The sequence below is a fragment of the Bubalus kerabau genome, chromosome 7, assembly GCF_029407905.1.
Source record: "Bubalus kerabau isolate K-KA32 ecotype Philippines breed swamp buffalo chromosome 7, PCC_UOA_SB_1v2, whole genome shotgun sequence".
In the NCBI taxonomy this organism is placed as follows: Eukaryota; Metazoa; Chordata; class Mammalia; order Artiodactyla; family Bovidae; genus Bubalus; species Bubalus kerabau.
The window spans coordinates 8,943,715-8,951,230 of record NC_073630.1 but is presented as its reverse complement, the minus strand read 5'-3'; the positions used below and the strand labels follow the sequence as shown (position 1 = coordinate 8,951,230).

The 7,516-nt window shown below is 36.5% G+C and overlaps 1 long non-coding RNA gene across 3 annotated transcripts in view; it reads left to right on the top strand.

Annotated features, from left to right (window-relative positions):
• The first annotated feature begins 13 nt into the window (after positions 1-13).
• LOC129657423 (uncharacterized) overlaps positions 14-7,516 on the top strand; it is a 298,612-nt gene continuing 291,109 nt past the window's right edge. The window contains exon 1 of one of the 3 annotated variants that reach the window (XR_008716706.1): positions 14-223. This is a non-coding gene — a long non-coding RNA (uncharacterized LOC129657423). The remainder of the gene's footprint in view (positions 224-7,516) is intronic. The other 2 variants (XR_008716707.1, XR_008716705.1) reach the window with 2 other exon arrangements.

Below are 7,516 nucleotides of genomic sequence, written 5' to 3'. Positions count from 1 at the left end.
GTTGCTCCCGCTTAAGACTGCAGTTCCCACAGCCTCTGCGCAGGCGGGCCGCCATCGTAAACGCAGGGGCGGCGCTTCTGCGCAGGGCTCCCAGAGCTGCGGGTCTGGGGCAGGCGTTTGGCCCTGGGAAGCCTGGTCTGAAACCCCAGGACCAGGCATCTGTGGGTGGCATCCTATGAACAAGTGTAACTACATGAACCGTGGATGAAAAGAACCAGGAAAGGTCAGACTTGATTACCTACATTGTTTCTGTTTCCCGCGGAATTTTTAATGGGCTTTGCCAGTGATTTTTCTTTCCTCTCTTCCTTCTTCTTTTCCTCCTCATCCTCTTTTCTCTCTCCTGCTTTCTGCTTTCAAGGCATGTTTGATTAGGTAGGTTGATCGTTGCTGGCTTACAAGTGGAGACTGTTTTGTTGTAATTGTTGGGAGACTGATTTCAGCCTTTCTGGACACATGGGAAAAGATTTTGGATGTATCAAGTTTTCAGGAATAAAAATATTGCAAAAGAAGGAACGGAATGAGAATAAGTGGTTTTAGAACAGGCAGGAGAGAAGTTCTGGTTTGCTTTTAGATACGTGAAAAAATAAAAAAACAGCAGAGGTCAGAAATCAAAAGGAATGTTGAATAGTGTTCAAACTTTGTCATAACGGTGAGTTGCTTAAAAAATAGAGTGTTGTGTTCAATGTCCTCTTTCTCTGTTTTTATTTAGTGTCCTGTCTGCCCTCAGCTTTTGGGGATTTAAACGTCAACAAGTGGCTTTATTACTTCAGTTTGAGAATTGCTGGCAGGGCCTGAATCTTGTCAGAAAGTTCTGAGATATACTGTCTTTTGGCAGAAAGAACAATTGCACAGGAACCTGATAAAGCATAACTGAAATCAGACTGCATTGTGATAGATGAAGTAGAAGTACTCTCTAAATAAAGCATGCTCCCCTCAATATGTGAATTTATAAGCACTGCCCGTCTCTTTCTAGCCTCTTAATTCTCTCTGAAGGTTTTTAGTTTCCTACAGAGCAGAGTATATAGTATGTACTGCCTTATGCACCAAAGATAAACTAGCTTCCCATGTAGGGAGGATTGTATTGCATATTTAAAATACATTAAATATTCACTGAATTAAAGCTACATTTTCTCATCACATTTCCAGAGTTTTCCTTTTAAAAAGTCTTTTCTAAATTTGAAATTTTAAGAAATTTTCTTAAAAAAATTCTTAAAATTTTTTTATTACTTAATAATTTTAGGTCATACCTGAATGGTCTAGTGGTTTTCCCTACTTTCTTCAATTTCAGTCTGAATTTGGCAATAAGGAGTTCATGATCTGAGCCACAGTCAGCTTCTGGTCTTGTTTTTGCTGACTGTATAGAGGTTCTCCATCTTTGGCTGCAAAGAATATAATCAATCTGATTTCGGTGTTGACCATCTGGTGATGTCCATGTGTAGAGTCTTCTCTTGTGTTGTTGGAAGAGGGTGTTTGCTATGACCAGTGCGTTCTCTTGGCAAAACTCTATTAGTCTTTGACCTGCTTCATTCCGTATTCCAAGGCCAAATTTGCCTGTTACTCCAGGTGTTTCTTGACTTCCTAGTTGTGCATTCCAGTCCCCTATAATGAAAAGGACATCTTTTTTGGGTGTTAGTTCTAAAAGGTCTTGTAGGTCTTCACAGACAGTTCAACTTCAGCTTCTTCAGCGTTACTGATTAGCGCATAGGATTGGATCACTGTGATATTGAATGGTTTGCCTTGGAAACGAACAGAGATCATTCTTTCATTTTTGAGATTGCATCCAAGTACTGCATTTCAGACTCTTTTGTTGACGATGATGGTTACTCCATTTCTTCTAAGGGATTCCTGCCCCAAATCACTGCAGATGGTGATTGCAGCCATGAAATTAAAAGACGCTTACTCCTTGGAAGGAAAGTTATGACCAATGTAGACAGCATATTAAAAAGCAGAGACATTACTTTGCCAACAAATGTCCGTCTAGTCAAGGCTATGGTTTTTCCAGTGGTCATGTATGGATGTGCGAGTTGGACTGTGAAGAAAGCTGAGTGCCAAAGAATTGATGCTTTTGAACTGTGGTGCTGGAGAAGACGCTTGAGAGTCCCTTGGACTGCAAGGACATCCAACCAGTCCATCCTAAAGGAGATCAGTCCTGGGATTTCTTTGGAAGGAATGATACTAAAGCTGAAACTCCAATACTTTGGCCACTTCATGCGAAGAGTCGACTCACTGGAAAAGACCCTGATGCAGGGAGAGATTGAGGGCAGGAGGAGAAGGGGACAACAGAGGATGAGATGGCTGGATGGCATCACCGACTCAATGGACGTGAGTTTGGGTAAACTCCAGGAGTTGGTGATGGACAGGGAGGCCTGGCATGCTGCGATTCATGGGGTCTCAGAGTTGGACACGACTGAGTGACTGAACTGAATAATTTTAGGGTTGATTCTTTTCATCTTGAGTGAAATATCTATGGTGCTCTGGTTTGGGGATTTTTATCAACTAAAGCTAGAAACTTCAATACAACTTTATGAAATAAAGAAATGCAGCAAAAATAGTTGAGTGATATCCTTACACAATTGCATACATACATTACTATGTTTTTTTTTTTATCATACATGTGTGATATGTATTTGCACTAATACCAGGCACCTGGAAATAATTAGAAAAGTAGCTCTTAACTAAGCAAGTCTCATTTGGAATTTGAATCTAAAATTGTGTAACATGATATGTAAGTTATGTATCAATGAAAACTACATTTTGCCTGGCTTATGTAATTTTTTTGATAACAATTTTTTTTTCAAACCCATCTGTCATAAAATTGTTTCTATTCTCTTTGTTGCTTTGTTTTAAAAGATTTATCTGACAGCAGGCTTAAGTTAACATACTTATAAAAAGACACAATTTCCAAGAGACAGATGTTTCCAAAATCATTTTTCATTTCATATCTGAATAGTTTTCTTACATTAAGAACTTCCCTGGTGGCTCAGATGGTAAAATTCTGCCTATAATGCAGGAGACCTGGGTTTGATTCCTGGGTTGGGAAGTTTTCACTTGGAGAAGGAAATGGCAACCCACTCCACCACTGTTGCTTAGAGAATTCCATGGACGTAGGAGTCTGGCAGGCTATAGTCCTTGGGGTCACAAAGTTTTTTTTTTTTACACTAATGCCATTTATTTAATGAAATGTGATATTGTGCATGATAATCATTTTGCTGTTGCTTTTTGGAAATAAACATGCTGTGCATTGAGTCACATGTAATTGACTTTTGTTTCAATCAAAATAGTCAAATATCAACCAAATATCACCAAAATATTCCACCTATATATGTACCAGAGATTCATTTTTTTTTCTTGTATTTCCATTGGGTAGTGGTTTGGGGGTGTGAGGGAAATATCTATTTCTTTGGTTCGTGATATTGTTTCTTATCCTGAGTGTTCTATAAATGTAGGATTATGTGTGGCTAAGAGCATTTATCCTTTCTCTGGTTACACTTGTACCTCACAGGGATTTGCATTACATAATACATTTTTGTGTTTCTATTATAATTTGTCCTAAGTTTCTTCAAAATAGATATTTTTTGAAAAGGAGAAAAGGCGAGATAATTTGGAATTTAGAGAAATCTCAGAAAGCAAGAGGAAAAAGATTTATTTGATAATGCAGTAATGTATGAATTTATGGGCCTTACTAGTTCCTCAAACAAAAATCTATTTCTATTGCATGCTAGACTATGTTTCCTTAAAAACAGCAATTTTTCTGTTTTAAACAATGCTTAGAATCAATCATAGACATTATGAATGGAAGGCAGATGTAGAGGTCACCATTTAAGCAAGTTCTACTTGACCTGTTCCAAAGTAATCTGTCTCTATCTTATTTCTAATAATCTCCAGGGATGGATATTTCAAAACCTCTTTCAGGAAAATGTTTCAATGCTTAAGACCTATAAGTACTAAACAATTTGTCAGTTATTTATTTTATTTTCATGTAATCAAAAGTAATAAATGTTCATGTGACATTTTGAAAGCTCCAAAAATTAATAAAAAGTGAACACCCGTACTCCCATAATCTTATTGGTAAATTCTATATCCTTTAATGATTTTTCTTGATATTATATTCTTTAGTTTTATATATGTGGATGGAAAAGGAAACATCTAGGCATATTTCTCCATTTTATCAGTATCATTTTTATAATTTCCTCCTTCATCCCAGTTTTTAATTTCTTGTCTTCTGGTATTATGACCTGGGTTTGTACTCTAACTTCTTCATATCTCTATTGTGTTGTGAAACCCCAATTGGATGAAATATTTTGTTGGCTCTTATTGTTAATATTAATTCTGTATTTTATTCCTTTGGACTTTTGTTATCCCCTGGTATTTCATTAAAAATGTGAGGGCTCCATTCATTCTCTTAAACCATCAGAATATCAATTAATGCGTTTTATTAGGCTTTGAAACATACTGGAAATAATTTGACAGCATAATAAAGGGGGTAGTGAACCTAAATATATCTCTATTTGAAATTCCATAGCTTGCTCAAGTGTAATTACTAACTGAATGCTTTATAATAATCCTCTTTGGAAGCTGAAATTATGGTTATACTCAGGGAATGAGGGAGGGAAAATAGATGGTTTATTGTTCTACAACCTTCAGTAGGTACATTCATTCACATTGAGAATACTTTGAAAAAACTATATGTAAAAAGCTCAAGAATACTTTGGCAAATTACCATGAAGCAACCATTCACATACACACATACACCGCATTATTTGAGTATAGTTTCTCTACAGTGTTGTTAGTTTCTGCTGTTCAGTTCAGTTCAGTCGCTCAGTCATGTCCGACTCTTTGCGACCCCATGAATCGCAGCACGCCAGGCCTTCCTGTCCATCACTAACTCCCGGAGTTCACTCAGACTCACATCCATTGAGTCAGTGATGCCATCCAGCCATCTCATCCTCTGTCGTCCCCTTCTCCTCCTGCCCCCAATCCCTCCCAGCAGCAGGGTCTTTTCCAATGAGTCAACTCTCCGCGTGAGGTGGCCAAAGTACTGGAGTTTCAGCTTAAGCATCATTCCTTCCAATGAACATCCAGGACTGATCTCCTTTAGGATGGACTGGTTGGATCTCCTTGCAGTCCAAGGGACTCTCAAGAGTCTTCTCCAACACCACAGTTCAAAAGCATCAATTCTTCGGCGCTCAGCTTTCTTCACAGTCCAACTCTTACAAATTCATACATGTAAATAAGCTATACATATATATATCCCCTCATTTTTTGGATTTCCTCCCCATTAGGTCACCACAGAGCATTGAATTCCCAGTGCTATACAATTATATCTCATTTGTTATCTATTTATACATAGTAATATATATATGTCAGTCCCTTATCTCCCAATGCACCCTACTCCTCCTTTCCCCCTGGGTATCCATATGTTTGTTCTCTGTGTCTGTGTTTCTCTTTCTCCTTTGCAACTAAGATCATCTACACCATTTTCCTAAATTCCACATGTAGGCATTAATATATGATATTTGTCTTTCTCTTTCTGACTTAACTTCATGCTGTGATAGTCTCTAGGTCCACCCATGTCTCTGCTAATGGCATGATTTTGTTCCTTTTATGGCTGAGTAATATTCCATGTATATATGTACCACATCGCATCTTCTTTATCCATTCCTTTGCCTATGGACATTTAGATTGTTTCCATGTCCTGGCTATTGTAAATAGTGCTGCAGTGAACATTTGGGCACCTGTATCTTTTTTAATTATGGTTTTCTCCAGATATATGGCCAGGAGTGGAATTTCTGGGGCAATCATTCATATATTGAGTCACTTAGCAAATACTAATGAATGTCTACCATAGCGCTGGCACCAGAGATACAAAAATGAATGATATGTTTCCTTCCCTGGGGGAACTTGCATTTTGATAGAGAAGACTGAAATATGAACAAATAATTATAGTACAGTATGAGTAGATGAAAGTGTAGAGTGTAATGCATGAACAAATTGTAGTGTTTGGGAAGACTTCATGGATAGGGCATCATTTGCATTTTCTCCTGTGCTTGGAACATAAAATATGTACAAGAGGAGAGAATAAGAAAAGATAGGGAACTTTTTGCAAAGAAATCTCATTTAAAAAGAAAAAGCAAATGTCTGAGTAATGTTGTTTAAATGTTTCTATTTTCTATTTCTAAGAAAATGTTTCTATTTTATAGAACATATGTCCAAATAGAATTATGATATTTTTCTTAATTTCCTCAGTCTGAATTAGTTTTAAGTTCTTTTTTCTTTTTGATTATCTTGAAACAAAATTGTTATATAACTTTATATTATTACTCATGAAATAAATACTGCAATGGAAAACCAGAGATTTAGCACTGTCTGTACTAAATATTTTGTGTTTCTTGGCCTTGGTTTCCTATTCCATAAAATGGATAAGATGGCTTATATAATCTTGTGTTTCACAACAAAAATATTCTGAATGTTTAATTATACATGTAGTAAGACATTGCTTCAGATATTAGGATGCTAAAAAATATCTGACTATTCTGTTTTCCTGATGTTCTAAATTGAATATGGAGAGGAACAATAAGAGCTAAAACAAATGTTTTGGTAAATAGTACTGGTAACAGTAAAATGTGATCTTCACAGTTCTGAATACAGAGAAGGCTTAGCCTTGCACAGAAAGAGAGAGCTGGATATCTCAAAGAAAAACAGCTTCAGTATACCACAGCTATGTTCAAGTGTGGCCAGGGATAACTTAAAAAACGTGAAATCGATCTACTGTGAGTGCTGTGGAGGGCTATGCTCCATTCCCACTCTTTTCTTAGCAGTTATTCCAGATCCTAATTAAAAGTGGTTTTTATTATTATTTAAATGTTCCACAGGGAAAGACATGTCACCTTTTAAAAATACTTTTGCAGAACAAAGTGCCTCAATGTCATGACATAAGGATACAGGCAGGAAAAGACAAATGAGCTTTGGCAGTTTTCCCACATGGATAAATCCAGAAGGAGAAGCTAATAAATCAAGAAGGGTCATTGCCTTGAAAAGGAACATTGTCCATTCCTGAATATTTAAACTTACAGAAGTGGGATTCATTCTCAGGGTTCATTCTACCTTTCACTATTTTTGTATCAAAGGTTGTGGGAGGGGGGAGCTGAAAGCTAAACCGGGGCTGAAAATAACAACAAACATGTTTAAAGAATTTCAAATGAGAAAAAATGTTCTATTTTGATAGCAAAAAAAAAAAAAAAAAAAAAAAGACAGCATTTTGGAACTGGGAGAGCATGCAAAGTGATAAAAATAAAGCCCATGGCCCACTGATGTGAGGTATGACAAAAACCATCACAGAATTGTAAAGTAATTATCCTCCAAATAAATAAATACATTTTAAAAACAAAAACAAAAAAAGGAACAAGGCAGATGTAAAAATGAGAAAAAACTTTAGCCAATGATCAAAAAATTCTCTTCTGAAATTATCAGTAAAATGTGTGTAAGAAACAGTAATTTGTTTTAAATTTTGAAATTT